The 16,205-nt window shown below is 42.0% G+C and overlaps 1 long non-coding RNA gene across 1 annotated transcript; it reads right to left on the bottom strand.

Annotated features, from left to right (window-relative positions):
* Positions 1 to 12,565: 12,565 nt before the first annotated feature.
* On the bottom strand, positions 12,566 to 15,337 carry LOC142744558 (uncharacterized). The gene is made up of 3 exons (XR_012881664.1): positions 15,306 to 15,337; positions 12,761 to 12,900; positions 12,566 to 12,664 (listed from the first exon to the last, which is right to left on the bottom strand). It is a non-coding gene; the product is annotated as an uncharacterized LOC142744558 (long non-coding RNA).
* Between the last annotated feature and the right edge of the window lie 868 nt (positions 15,338 to 16,205).

The raw sequence follows: 16,205 nt of genomic DNA, 5'->3' as shown, positions 1-16,205 counted from the left end.
CTGGAGTGGCCACGCCCCCAAGGCTTAAGGGCCATACAACGCTTCCTGGGAATCGCCAACTTCTACCGGCTGTTCATCCCCAACTTCTCGTCATTGGCAGCCCCCATTTTTTCTCTCACAAAAAAGGGTATGAATGCCAAAGTTTGGACTCCGGAGGCTGAAGCCGCATTTGAGACCTTGAAAAAAGCCTTCACGTCAGTCTCTATTCTTCACCACCGTGATGTGTCACTATAGTTTTCTTTAGAGGTGGACGCTTCCTCTGTTGGTACTGGCGCACTTTTGTTCCAGAGAGGTTCTAAAGGCAAGACTGTGGTATATGGCTACTATTCCAAACAGTTTTCTTCCGCAGAGTGCAACTACTCGATTGGGGTTCGGGAGTTAATGGCCATCAAGCTGGCCCTGCAGGAGTGGAGACATCTACTAGAGGGCGCGGTTCATCCTATCCTGATCTTCGCGGATCACAAAAATCGGACCTATTTACAGATGGCTCAACGGCTGAATCCTCGTCAAGCCAGGTGGTCGTTATTCTTTGCTCGATTCCGGTTCGAACTCCACCACCGACCTGCCGACAAGAATGTGAGGGCTGATGCCTTGTCTAGGTCATTCGAAACAGAGGACACTGTGGAGTCCCCACAGAATATTATTGATCCTTCTTGCATCTTCACTGTGAACCCTCTGCAGGTTAGAGACATTCCTCCAGGAAGAACTTTTGTACATCTGGCAGACAGAGGAAGAATCCTTCGCTGGGGTCACAGCTCCAAGCTGGCAGGTCACGCAGACACTCGTAAGACCCAAGACCTAAACGCCCGTCAGATCTGGTGGCCCACGCTGCCTAAAGATGTCATGGACTTCGTCTCCTCGTACGGTATGCACAGCAAATAAAGTTGCCCACTCCAGACCAGCTGGTCTGCTCCAGCCACTGCCTGTGCCCGATGCCCCCTGGCAGCATGTTGCAATGGACTTTGTCACGGACCTCCCTCTCTCTGCGGGTTGCAGTGTGATCTGCGTGGTGGTGGATCGATTCTATAAAATGGCTCTTTTTGTTCCTCTGACTGGACTGCCTTATGATGCTCGACTGGCCGACCTCTTCATACAACACATCTTCCGTCTGCACGGCTTGCTCCTGCATATTGTTTCAGATCGAGGGGTCCAGTTCCCTTCAAAGTTTTGGAGAGCACTCTGCGGTCTACTTTGTGTAAAGTTGGACTTCTCGTCGGCCTATCATCCCCAGTACAATGGACAAGTGGAGAGGATTAACCAAATTATGGAGAACTATCTGCGTCACTTTGTTTCCAGGTGACATGATGACTGGGTGCAGCTACTCCCGTGGGCAGAATTCTTCTATAATAACCATACTAGTGAGTCCACCACCTCCAGCCCGTTCTTCATAGTCTACTGCCAACATCCTCGAATACCTCTTCCTGTCTCTACTATGTCCCAGGTGCCTGCAGCTGACTCGACCTTCAGGGACTTTTTACAAATTTGGCAACAGACCCGATCTTCTATTCTGCTAGAGGTGGATCGCATGAAGAGAAAAGCAGATACTAGAAGACGGGATCCTCCTCAGTTTCTTCCAGGTACGAGGGTCTGGTTGTCCTCAAAGACTATCCGGCTGAGGGTGCCGTCCTGCAAATTTGCTCCCAGGTTCCTCGACCCTTCGAGATCCTGCTACAAATTAACCCGGTGTCTTATAAACTGTGGCTGCCTCCTACACTCAAGATCCTTAACTCCTTCCATGTATCCTTATGGAAGCCCGTGGTTTTGAACCGCTACTCTAGGACTCCTAGTTGCGCAGTGGCTTCTGGCGGTTCGTCAGGGACTTTCGAGGTAAGGGAGATTCTAGCCACCAAGAAGGTGGGAGGAAGGACATTTTATTTGGTGGATTGGAAGGGATTCAGCCCAGAAGAGAGGTCTTGTGAGCCAGAGGAGAACATCGATGCCCCTGTCCTCATAAGGAAGTTTCTCTTCCGTTCTGGTCCCAGGAAGAGGGGGCATAAGAGGGGGGGATACTGTAACATTTATGGCCACGGTCTGTCGTTCTAACTTACCCGTCGACGACCGCGGCCATGGACGTCCTGCTGCTGTGCTGCGTCGTCCCCCTGTGAGGCTCCAGCACTCGCTTCCGGGTATCGACCCTGTCTCCTGGAGGGTGCGCACACGCTCGTGCCCGCTCTTAAAGGGCCAGCACGCGCACCTGGAAATCATCATCATCAATTCCTTAATTCCTGGACTATAAGAGGGTCACCGCCCTTCTTATCCTCGCCTGAGAGCTGTTGTTGTTTCCCTTAGTCTGTCTTGCAAATGGCCTCCTAAGTGTCTTCCAGCTTCCCAGTGTCCCCCGTACCTGTATCCTGTTTCCTGTGCTCTCAGTACCAGCCTGGTCTACTGCCGTGCTGAACTGTTGTCGTGTTTTGCTACACCTCCAAGCCTGTTCTACTGCACCACGCCTGACAACTGCCTGCTGCCTGGTCCCAGCCGAGCCTGCCTTGCTACTGCCTATATTGCCTCATGTACCCTTTTCTGGACTATACACTCTGTACCATACCTGTTTGGCCAGCTGCCATCCCGCTACGCGGTACAACCCAGTGGATCCACACCCCGCCTTGTGACAACTTCATGCTTCCCTCTGCTGACAATCTTTATGGGGATCCTGATTTCATTTTCCAGCAGGACTAGGCACCTGCGCACACTGCTAAAAGTATCAATACCTGGTTTAATAACCACAGTATCACTGTGTTTGATTGACCAGCAAACTCGCCTGACCTAAACCCCATAGATAATCTATGGGGTATTGTCAGGAGGAAGATGAGACACTAGACCCAACAATACAGACGAGCTGAAGGCCGCTATCAAAGCAACCTGGGCCTCCATAACATCTCAGCAGTGCCACAGGCTGATCACCTCCATGTCACGCCGCATTGATGCAGTAATTCATGCAAAAGGAGACCCAACCAAGTATTGAGGACATATACTGTACATACTTTTCATTAGGCCAACATTTCGGTATTAAAAATCATTTTCTAAATTGGGCTTATATGATATTCTAATTTTCTGAGACACTAAATTTGGGGTTTTCATTAACTGTTAGCCATAATCATCAGCATTAAAAGGACAAAATGCTAGAAATAGATCTCTCCGTGAGTAATGAATCTATATAATATGAGTTTCACTTTTTGAATTGAATTACTGAAATAAATAATCCCACTTTTAAATATTATAGCAATATAATAATTAATTAGTTTTATTAGCTTTGTAATTTACCTTACATTACAAAAATGCTCAAGTTGCGAGATATTACCTTTACCTCATTATAATAGCGCCCCTTGTGTTCAATTTGTATAGTATTGTGTACCTCCTCTTACTGAGCTAATTGAGGCAGGATGCACATGTCAGTTCGACTCTTCAAATGCTATTAGCCAATAGAAAACGCCTTCTCTGCTTATTCAGAAGGGACACACCCTGGGCTGGTTCTAGCTTTGTTAGGCCGGGTTCCCACGGGTTGGATAAAAATCACGCAGCGTATCCACCCTGTGCGCCGCAGGCAATTTTGGGCGAAAAACTGCACCAAACTATGGTGCAGTTTTTCACCCGGAATGTCCGCTGCGGAAAACTGCACCACTTAGCCAGCCTGTAGCAGGCCGGTCTCCTAGGATGACGTTTCATCCCATGTGACTGCCGCTACAGCCTGTGATGGGCTGCAGCGGTCACATGGACAAAACGTCATCCCAGGAGACCGGCCTGGAGGAAGAAACAGACTCCTGGGTAAGTATAAGATTTTTTATCTTTTTCTGAGTTGCGTTTTTTTGTGGTGTAATCGCTGCGAATCCGCTGCAAAAAACGTAACAACTACTATTTGTTGCGGGTTTAACCTCCCCATTGAATTCAATGGGGGAAAACTCAAAACAAATAAGGCGCTTTTATGCAAATACAATAGACATGGCGCGGAATAAAATTCTGCACCGCAGGTCAATTTCTGAGCATTGTTTCTGTTCAGTATTTACACAGTGTGTGGATGAGATTTGTATTATCTGATCCCCTTTGCTGCTACTGTATTTGCTGCGGATTTTCCGCAAAAAATTCTGTAATGAAAAATCCACAGATATTACTCAATGTGTGAACTGACCCTTAGAAAGAGATTGTCATGTACTATATTAGGTCTGATATTCTTTTTTTTCATTAACCCCTTTGCGCTCAGCGACGTAATAATCCGTCGCGCTAACTGTAACGTTAGCGCTCAGCGACGGATTATTACGTTGCGCGGATAACGGCCGTTTCGGCCGTCTTCCCGACATATGCAGGAGCTGTGACAGCTGCTGTCTCGTACAGCAGCTGCCACAGCTCCTACAGCGGGGACCGATCGCTGTGTCCCCGCTGATTAACCCCTTAAAAGCCGTGTTCAATAGTGATCACGGATTTTTAGGGGTTAAGCTACAATCGCCAGCCTGCTACGCAATAGCGGCTGGCGATGGTGGCTATGGCAACCGGACACCAAACAATGGCGTCCGGCTCTGCCATCGACGGAAGCCTAGTGGGTCCTGACGAAGTCAGGACCCACTATGCTTGCTGTCAGTGAGTAGCTGACAGTTCTAATACACTGCACTACGCATGTAGTGCAGTGTATTAGAATAGCGATCAGGGCCTCCTGCCCTCAAGTCCCCTAGTGGGACAAAGTAATAAAGTTAAAAAAAAGTTAAAAAAAGATGTGTAAAAATAAGAAAATAAAAGTTTTAAAAGTTAAAAAAGTAAAAATCCCCCCTTTTCCCTCATCAGTCCTTTATTATTAATAAAAATATATAAACAAACAAATAAACTATACATAATTGGTATCGCCGCGTCCGTAACGGCCTGAACTACAAAATTATTTCGTTATTTATCCCGCGCGGTGAACGCCGTAAAAGAAAATAATAATAAACCGTACCACAATAACAATTGTTTGGTCACTTCACCTCCCAAAAAATTGAATAAAAAGAGATCAAAAAGTTGCATGTACCTAAAAATGGTTCTGATTGAAACTACAGTCCGTTACGCAAAAAATAAGTCCTGGCACGGCTTTATTGATGGAAAAATAAAACCGTTATGGCTCTTAGAATAAGGTAACACAAAAAGTGAATGATTTTTTACAAAAAGTATTTTATTGTGCAAACGCCATAAGACATAAAAAAAACCTATAAACATCTGGTATCGCCGTAATCGTATCGCCCCGCAGAATAAAGTGAATATGTCATTTATAGCGCACGGTGCACGCTGTAAAAAAAATAGATTAAAAAAACAATAGTAGAATTGCTGTTTTTTAGTCACCACGCCACCTAAAAATAGAATAAAAACTGATCAAAAAGCCGCATGCACCCCAAGAAAACTTCAATGGATTCCTCAAGGGGTCTAGTTTTCAAAATGGGGTCACTTTTGGGGGTTTTCCACTGTTTTGGCACCACAAGACCTCTTCAAACCGGACATGGTGCCTAATAAAAAGGATGCCTCAAAATCCACTAGGCGCTCCTTTGCTTCGGAGGCCGGTGCTTCAGTCCATTACCGCACTAGGGCCACATGTGGGATATTTCTCAAAACTGCAGAATCTGGGCAATACGTATTAAGTTGCGTTTCTCTGGTAAAACCTTTTGTGTTATAAAAAAAATGGTATAAAGAGGATTTTCTGACAAAAATTATTTTTTAATTTCACCTCTACTTTGCTCTAAATTCCTGTGAAACACCTAAAGGGTTCATAAACTTTCTAAATGCTGTTGTGAATACTTTGAGTGGTCTAGTTTCTAAAATGGGGTGTTTAATAGGGGTTTCTAATATATGGGTCCATCAAAGCAACTTCAGAACAGAACTGGAACCTAAAAAAAAATAAAAAATCAGGCAATACTTTGCTTCTTACATTATACTGATAATGAGCCGTGCCCACCCCGAGATGACCCCAGTTTTGACCGTTTGTATAAATGGAGACCCCTATTAGACCGTTTCAGTGCCCAGTTTTCCCAACATACACCCCCGAGAAGTGTATTTCTATTGATGAGTCCTTGGTGGATTTTAAAGGGATGGTTCAATTCCGCGAGTACCTGCCGGGTAAGAGGGCAAGGTATGGCGTGAAGATGTATGAGCTGTGTGAGAGTGCATCAGAGTATACCTAAAGGTTTAGGATATATGAAGGGAAGGACACCAGTGCTCAGCCCCTAGAATGCCCCCCCTTACTGGGAGTTAATGCAAAAATTGTGTGGGATTTGGTGCACCCACTGCTGGACCAGGGTTACCACCTCTACCTGGATAATTTTTATACCGGCGTCCCACTCTTCAACTGCCTCGCTTCCAGTCCTGTGGCATGCGGCACTGCTAGAAGAAATCTAAGAGGCCTCCCTAAGACTCTGCAGGGCAAACAAGAAGGGGTGAGCGCAGGGCAAATTCTAGCAGAAACATATTGTGTGTCAAGTACAAGGACAAGAGAGATGTCACACCAGTACCCACACCAGTACACCACACCTGTACGAGGTACCAGTACAGAGACCCCTAAACCAGACTGCATCCTGGACTACAATAAGTACATGGGAGGGGTGGACTTGTCAGATCGAGTCCTGAATCCCTACAGCGCCATGCGGTGTGGTATAAGAAGCTGTCCGGGCACATCATACAGATGGCATTGTACAATGTGTACGTGCTACGTCGATGAACAGGCCAGAGGGGAACTTTCCTGGAATTTCAAGAGGTGATTATCAAGAACCTAATCTTTAGGGACCAGGAACGGGGGAGCACCCAGTACTTCTGGAAGCGAGGCCACACGCATCGTACCAGGGCAACACTTTCCAGGAGAAGTTCCCAAAACTGGCAAGAAGGGAAAAAGTCAAAAGAGGTGCAAAGTCTGCTATAAGAGGGGTATAAGGGAGAACGCAATATATCAATGTAACGCGTGTCCCGAAAAACCAGAGCTCTGTATGAAAAAGTTACATAGTTACATAGTTACATAGTTACATAGTTAGTACGGCTGAAAAAAGACACATGTCCATCAAGTTCAACCAAGGGAAGGGAAAAGGGAAGGAAAAAAATTTCTACACATAGGAGCTAATATTTTTTTGTTCTAGGAAATTATCTAACCCTTTTTTAAAGCCATCTACTGTCCCTGCTGTGACCAGCTCCTGCGGTAGGCTATTCCATAAATTCACAGTTCTCACTGTAAAGAAGCCTTGTCGCCTCTGCAGCTTGAACCTTTTTTTCTCCAGACGGAGGGAGTGCCCCCTTGTTTTTTGAGGGGGTTTTACAAGGAACAGGATTTCACCATATTTTTTGTATGTGCCATTAATATATTTATATAAGTTAATCATGTCCCCCCTTAGTCTTCTTTTTTCAAGGCTAAATAGGTTTAATTCTTTCAATCTTTCCTCATAACTTAAATTCTCCATGCCCCTTATTAGCTTCGTTGCTCTTCTTTGTATTTTTTCCAACTCCAGGGCATCCTTTCTATGAACTGGAGCCCAGAACTGAACTGCATATTCTAGATGAGGCCTCACTAATGCTTTGTAAAGTGGCATTATTACATCCCTGTCCCGCGAGTCCATGCCTCTTTTAATACACGACAATATCCTGCTGGCCTTTGAAGCAGCTGATTGACACTGCATGCTGTTATTGAGTTTATGATTTACAAGTACACCCAGATCCTTCTCAACAAGTGAATCCGCCAGTGTAGCGCCCCCTAGGACATATGATGCATGCAGGTTGTTGGTACCAAGATGCATAACTTTACATTTATCTACATTAAACTTCATTTGCCAAGTGGACGCCCAAACACTTAGTTTGTTTAAATCTGCCTGTAATTCATGAACATCTTCCATAGTCTGAACTATATTACATAGCTTGGTGTCATCTGCAAAAATAGAAATAGTGCTATTAATCCCTTCCTCTATATCATTAATAAATAAGTTGAATAATAGTGGTCCCAGCACTGAACCCTGGGGTACACCACTTATAACCGGGGACCATTCAGAGAAGGAATCATTGACCACAACCCTCTGGATACGGTCCTTGAGCCAATTCTCAATCCAATTACAAACTATATTTTCTAAACCTATAGTCCTTAATTTACCCATTAGGCGTCTATGGGGGACAGTGTCAAATGCCTTTGCAAAGTCCAAAAACACTAAATCCACAGCGGCCCCTCTGTCTAGATTTCTGCTCACCTCTTCATAAAAACAGATTAGGTTAGTTTGACAACTTCTGTCCTTAGTAAAACCGTGCTGGCTGTCACTTATAATGCTATTTATTGTCACATAATCCTGTATATAGTCCCTCAATAGCCCCTCAAACATTTTCCCCACGATGGATGTTAAGCTTACTGGTCTATAATTACCCGGGGAAGACCTAGAGCCCTTTTTGAAAATAGGCACCACATTTGCCCTGCGCCAGTCCCTTGGCACTATACCAGTCACTAGAGATTCTCTGAATATTTTGAAAAGGGGGACAGAAATAACTGAACTAAGCTCTTTAAGAATTCTAGGGTGTAACCCATCTGGTCCCGGAGCCTTGTGCACATTTATTTTATTTAATTTAGCTTGGACCATCTCTACATTCATCCAATTCAGTATATCAACTGATATATTAACAGCACTGGCACCGGCTACATCAGCTGCTCTTTCTTCTGTTGTATATACAGAGCTAAAGAACCCATTTAGTAACTCTGCCTTCTCTTGATCCCCTGTGATCAACTCCCCATTACCATTATCTAGGGGTCCTACATGTTCAGACCTTGGCTTTTTTGCATTTATATGCTTGAAGAATTTTTTAGGATTTGTTTTACTATCCTTGGCCACCTGCCTTTCATTTTGTATTTTTGCTAATTTTATTACATTTTTACAGATTTTATTAAGCTCTTTATATTTTACAAAGGCTACAGCTGTACCCTCAGATTTGTATTTTTTAAATGCCCTTTTTTTGTCATGTATTGCCCCTTTCACAGAAGGTGTAAGCCATGTGGGGTTTAATTTGAGTCGTTTATACTTATTACCTGTAGGAATAAATTTTGCACTATAATAACGCAAAGTAGATTTGAAAATCTCCCATTTATCATTTGTTCCATTATTTGACATTAGTTCTTCCCAGTCTATATCCTGAATTGCAGCCCTCATCCTGTGGAAATTGGCTTTCTTAAAATTAAATGTTTTTGCCCTCCCAGCCTGCGTTTGTTTTTTACAGTATAGGTAAAATGTAACTATATTGTGATCACTGTTACCGAGGTTTTCACGAACATTGACATTCCCAACAAGATCTGCATTATTAGAAATGACCAGATCCAACAGAGCTTCACCTCTAGTCGGGTCTTCCACAAACTGGCCCATAAAATTTTCCTGCAACAGGTTGAGGAAATGTCTCCCCTTTGCAGTTGAAGCCGAACCATGACACCAATTAATATCCCGGAATTTTATCATACATCCCTTGTTTTATAATTTACCCCAATTTTACTTACCCTGATGTACTCCGCACAGCTTATCCCCCTTATCTTTCCCTTCTGAGCCCTGCTGTGTGCCCAAGCAGCTGATAACAGCCACATTGAGGGTGTTGCCATACCCGGGAGAACCCACATTACAGTTTATGGGGTGTATCTCTCCGGTCAAAATGCTCACTACACCTCTAGATGAATGCCTCAAGGGTGTAGTTTTTAAAACGGGGTCACTTCTTGCGGGTTTCAACTGTACTGGGGCTTCTGCACACATGACTTTGCACGAGAAAATACCCAGTAGGCCAAATGGTGGTCCTTTCGTTCTGAGCCCTCCCATGGGCCCAAACGGCAGTTTATCACCACAAATGGGGTATTGCTGCACTCAGGACAAATTGCGCAACAGAATGGGGTATTTTATTTCTTGTGAAAATAAGAAATTTTCAGCCAAAACTACATATTATTGGAAAAAATTAATTTTGTTTTAATTCCAAGCCCAATTCAAATAAGTTCTGTGAAAAAACTATGGGGTCAAAATGGTCACAACACCCATAAATTAATTCCTTGAGGGGTGTAGTTTCCAAAATGGGGTCACTTCTGGTGGGTTTCCATTGCTTTGATACCTCTGGGGCTTTGCAAATGCGACATGGTACCCAAAAACCAAACCAGCAAAATCTGTACTCCAACAAACACATAGCGCTCCTTTCCTTCTGAGCCCTCCCATGGGCCCAAACAGCAGTTTATCATCACAAATGGGGTATTGCCGCACTCAGGACAAATTGGGCAACAAAATGTAGTATTTTATTTCTTGTGAAAATAAGAATTTTTGAGCTAAAACGACATATTATTGGAAAAAATGACATTTTTTTAATTTCACAGCCCAATTCAAATAAGTTCTGTGAAGAAACTATGGGGTCTAAATGGTCACAACACCCATAAATGAATTCCTTGAGGGATGTAGTTTCCAAAATGGGGTCAGTTCTGGTGGGTTTCCATTGCTTTCATACCTCTGGGGCTCTGCAAATGCAACATGGCACCCGAAAACCAATCCAGCAAAATCTGGACTCCAACAAACACATAGCGCTCCTTTCATTCTGAGCCGTCCCATGGGCCCAAACGGCAGTTTATCACCACAAATGGGGTATTGCCGCACTAAGGACAAATTGGGCAACAAAATGGGGTATTTTGTTCCCTGTGAAAATAATAAATTTTGATCACAAATGACATCTTATTGGAAAAAATGACATTTTTTTAATTTCACAGCCCAATTCAAATAGGTGCTGTGAAAAAACTGTGCGGTCAAAATGGTAACAACAACCATAAATGAATTCCTTGAGGGGTGTAGTTTCCAAAATGGGGTCACTATTCGGGGATTCCTACTGTTTTGGCACCTCAACACCTCTTCAAACCTGGCATGCTGCCTAAAATATATTCTAATATATATTCTAGGGCTTGTGTTTTAGTCCATGAGCGCACTAGAGCCACATGTGGGACATTTCTAAAAACTGCAGAATCTGGACAATACATATTTAGTAGTGTTTCTCTGGTAAAACCTTCTGTGTTACAGAAAAAAAATGAATAAAATTGAAATTCAGCAAGAAAAATGAAATTTGCAAATTTGACCTCCACTTTGCTTTAATTCCTGTGAAATGCCTGAAGGGTTAAAAAACTTTATAACTGCTGTTTTGAATACTTTGAGGGGTCTAGTTTTTAAAATGGGGTGTTTTATCAGGGTTTCTAATACATAGGCCCCTCAAAGCCTCTTCAGAACTGAAGAAGTACCTTAAAAAAAAGGATTTTGAAATTTTCTTAAAAATATGAGAAATTGCTGTTTAGGTTCTAAGCCTTGTAACGTCCAAGAAAAATAAAAGAATGTTCAAATTACGATGCCAATCTAAAGTAGACATATGGGAAGTGTGAACTAGTAACTATTTTGGGTGGTATAACCGTCTGTTTTACAAGCAGATGCATTAAAATTCTGAAAAATGCTATTTTTTCCAAATTTTCTCAAAATTTTGCAATTTTTCATCAATAAACACTGAATATATCGACAAAACTTTAGCACGAACATGAAGCCCAATGTGTCACGAGAAAACAATCTCAGAATCGCTTGGATAAGATTAAGCATTCCGACGTTATTACCACATAAATTGAAATATGTCAGATTTGAAAAATGGGCTCTGAGCCTTAAGGCCCAAACTAGGCTGCGTCCTTAAGGGGTTAATTCTGGGATAACCCATGAAGCCACATCTTAAAGAGGCTCTGTCACCAGATGATCAAATCTCTATCTCCTATTGCATGTGATCGGCGCTGCAATGTAGATAACAGTAACGTTTTATTTTTTTTTAAACGATCATTTTTGGCCAAGTTATGAGCAATTTTATATTTATGCAAATGAGCCTTTCTAATGGACAACTGGGCGTGTTTTCTCTTATTTCCAACTGGGCGTGTATTGTGTTTGTAACATCTGGGTGTGTTTACTTGTTTTACTAGCTGGGCGTTGTGAATAGAAGTGTATGATGCTGACGAATCAGCATCAATCACTTCTCATCGTTACCACCCAGCTTCTGGCAGTGCACAGACACACAGCGTGATCTCGCAAGATCACGCTGTGACGTCACTTCCTCCCACAGGAACTTCATCGCGTCGGACAAGCGAGGACACGCTGTGTGTCTGTGCACTGCCTTCATCAGCATCATACACTTCTATTCACAACGCCCAGCTAGTAAAACAAGTAAACACACCCAGTTATTACAAACACAATACACGCCCAGTTGGAAATAAGAGAAAACACGCCCAGTTGTCCATTAGAAAGGCTCATTTGCATAAATATAAAATTGCTCATAACTTGGCCAAAAATGATAGTTTAAAAAAAAAAAAAACACGTTACTGCTATCTACATTGCAGCGCCGCTCACATGCACATTTAAACTCACTATTGAGGTAATTGTTGTGCTATGAAATGTTATGTTATCTTATGTTCTGCTAAGTACCACAGACAGCCAAATAACTGGGCACTTTTATCTATACACATGATTTTTATTTGACAACAACAAAAATGTATAGACATTATTTACCGCATGTATATATGTTAATTGTTCATGTACCACCATTAATTTAAAGATATATAAAGTAATTTTATTTTATTTAGTCTTGTTTCATCTGCCATCTGTAAAACTCCTGCTTTCTTGATTGCATTCCTTGTAATTGGCTTCCGATCAAACTTGCATCATCCCTAGGGCGGTTTCTGCAACATTAAAAATATATTTTTTTCTTGTCAATTGCCTTTACTAGCGAGTATTTCTGGATTTCATTTTACTATGGCAAAACTAAAACTGTTTACCTGGGGGCATGTTGAGATCAGTTGATTGCAAATCATTTGCCTTTCATCAGCAAGCAAACAGGCTTCATGGATTTTATTGAAAAGTAGCTTCTGTTTTTCTTTTGATGAATTCGAACAATATTCAGTGACTATGACTGATGCTGAAAAGAGATCAAGGGGAGACTTTTAGCTCTCTAAGACAATATACCCATGTAATAGTCAATTATGCACATTTATCACATCATTGCCCTCAGTATGTACCCTACCATGGCTTGACTCTTTGTGCTCATACCTTTGCTATTAAAGCAAATGTATTTATAATATCTATGTATTTTCTTGAAGCTATTTACAGAGTCGGAAAGATAAAATGTAAAAATAAATTCATCTAGGCTAGCATAAGATTAGCACTATAATATTTTAAGGGAGTTGTAGTGGCTCCTGCAAGAGTCCAGCTGGTATACAATATTGCCAAGAGACATGTAATTTAGGAAAGTTTTTACTCCAACACAATTTTAATATTTGACATATTGACAGCTGGTGGTGTGGTTGCATTGATACCCATAGTTGTAGCATAGTCAGCGAGAGAAACGGTAAATTACAATTAATGACTGTATTATCAATGTAATATTAATGGGCAATGATTGCTTTCCCCATCCAGTTATTATTTCTGAGGGAGGCAGCTGATGAGTCATCTTTTCCCCTGCAGTAAAGGAAAATGAAGTACTAACAAAAAACAATGAAATCTATGGAAAATCTGCACCAAATACCCCAAATATTTCCATTGGCTTATATACAAGTAATATACTGTATAATTATGCGAACATTTGCAGTACACATATAATTGACAAACAAAATGTAGGTATTTGTCCCTTGGGCCAAGCATTTAGGTCCTTTACACATCTCTAACATTCACAAACCCCCGTGAAAAGCAGTAAAAGAATACACACACAAACAAATAAAACATCTCCATAAGTCAACTTCAAATCACATTGATCAGCGAGTCAAATAATAATCCAATCAATTCATATTACATAATTAGCAGATTTAGGCTGAAGTCACACATTGCGTATTTGTTGCAGATTTTTCAGTCAGAAGTGGTTGCAGAGGAAATCGAAAATATAAAGGAAAAACTTATAATTCTCTTTCCTCTTGGATCCACTTCTGGATTCGGTGAAAAAAAGTTGCATTTATTCTGCACCATAATCTGTAACAAATACGCAATGTGTGAATCCAAAGTCAGAATGGATCTAGCAGGAAGGAGAATTGTTTTTTTCCTTCATATTTCCATTCCTTTTGAAACCACTTCTGTATTTGGCTCAAAAAGCTGTACCAAAATCTGCAACAAATACACGATTTGTGAATCCAGCCTAACATACTCTGTGATGCATTTGGACAATCTTAGATCTTACAGGCTAAATCCTGATCTCTGTTATTTTGGGATTCTAATGTTTGTTATATTCTAACAACATTATTAGATTAATAGGATATTCCAAGTCATGTATATCCAATTGTGTTATGTTTTTAGGCTGGCGATAGATGACAGTTTCTCTGGTGCATTGGCCTGTATAAATAATTTGTGGAATACAAGTCCCATTCCAATGTAAAAGCATCTAGCATTGCACTTAAAGGGCTCATGCGCACAAGCGTATTAGTTACGTATACTACAACCTCCAAGTTGGAGAGAGCAGTAATACAATGCTTATACACTTCTATAGGGCCATATTGTACCTTCCTTTGCATCCAATTCTGTATGTTCCTTGGTCCATTAGACAATGTATTACGAAGCAATGCTTCTAGGGGGGAATATCTACATAATCTCAATTTGACAATTGTACTACAAGGCATAAACTGTACTGCATGTTATTTAACTGGTTGTGGTGATGATATAATTTAATACCAATATATGTGGAACCAGCCTTAGGCTGTGCAGTTTCATATGCAACTTTTGATGCCTTATTTTTGTCAAAGCCAGAAGTATCAATCTTTTTGTTATACTTTTCCTTCCATTGTGATCCACTCCTGGCTTTGACTAAAAAACGACATCATAAAAATTCACCAAAAACTGTCGGTGAATTCAGCCTTATAAGGGTTTGCCTGGATTTACAACTTGTGTTCAACATTTGCTCTGTGAGCATCGAGCAGTGTGAACAGCATGTAAGAGCTCCAGAGAGAAGCTCCTACTCAGGACAAGCCCTAGGTTGGTTGGTGTCCTGTGGAGACTCTCTATTTTTACCCTTTCCACACTTTTAGGTTGAATCCCCATTTTAAACCAATTTTTGACGTAACTATACGTCTTAGTCGGTAGGGGGGAGACACTCATCTCTAACAGCCAAGATTGCAGATAACTCCAAACCCGGCCATTTAACTGCTTAAATTTTGCTGTCAATAGTGTTTGCGGCATCTAAGCAGTTAGACAGAGGGAGGGTCCCTCTAATACTCCATTGGCCCTCTCCACGACGTGCTTGCTAGTTGTCATGGCAACCTGGGAACCTAATGAAGGCTCCTAAATCTGCTATCTTTGTGCTTCTGTTAATCCCTGCCACATAAGTATTTCAGTGTATTGTACCAGCAATCAAACGATCGCTTCTTCAAGTCCCCTAAAAAAAAAAGAAAATATTAAAATGTAAAAAATCTTTTTACTATTTTTCCCCTAAAATAATGTAAACAATAATAAAATAAACATAATTAGTATTGCCACATCCGTAAAAGTCCTAAATATTCCAATATAACATTATTAACTCGCAATGTAAATGACGTAAAAAAAATGCCTGAATTGCTTGTAGTAGATCTGAAGGTTAAGAGAGGTAAGCAAAACACTTATAAGCATGAAACTTGTTTATTTGCCTGTACAGGAGCAAGCTAGGCCATCTAGTGTGAATCAGCCTGCAGACCCGGTGGATCCATCTAAGATGACTTTTGCATCCGTTAAATCAGTGGTGATGGCGGCCGATAAGAATGAAGCAGCCATGTGGTTAAAGACGGACGATGCTTTTCTGGCTTTCAGGAGCCAAAAGGATGGATCTGATGAGGTGAAGTAGTTGGACACTGAGTTCAAAGGGTATAACAAAACATATTGTGCATAAAAGTGAGACAGCTGCGAGCAGGGCTGCACCATCCATGAGGAAAGATGAGCTTCCCGCCTCAGGCGGTGGCCTGCTGTCTTTCACAGGCCACTGAAATGAGCCGCCGCCCCCATCCCCTCCTGCACCACAATTGTACCTGCGTCTATAGGATGCAGATACAATTACATGAATAATCGCTGAATGGCGGGGCACGTTCCGAGTCCCACTATTCAGAGCCTTTGAATGGCGTAAGCGGCGCGATTATGTGTTCGTCGCCACTTGTGTCATTGAATGACAGGGCAAGGCACCCTGCCAATCAGCACCTTTCAAGCAAGCAGCGTGATGACATCATCGCGCCGCTTGCGTAGTTGAAAGGCGCTGATTGGCCGGGCAGAATGCCTTGC

Source organism: Rhinoderma darwinii, chromosome 1, assembly GCF_050947455.1.
Source record: "Rhinoderma darwinii isolate aRhiDar2 chromosome 1, aRhiDar2.hap1, whole genome shotgun sequence".
NCBI lineage: Eukaryota > Metazoa > Chordata > Amphibia > Anura > Rhinodermatidae > Rhinoderma > Rhinoderma darwinii.
The sequence above is the reverse complement of the archived record's forward strand: the minus strand, read 5'-3'. Positions and strand labels throughout refer to the sequence as shown.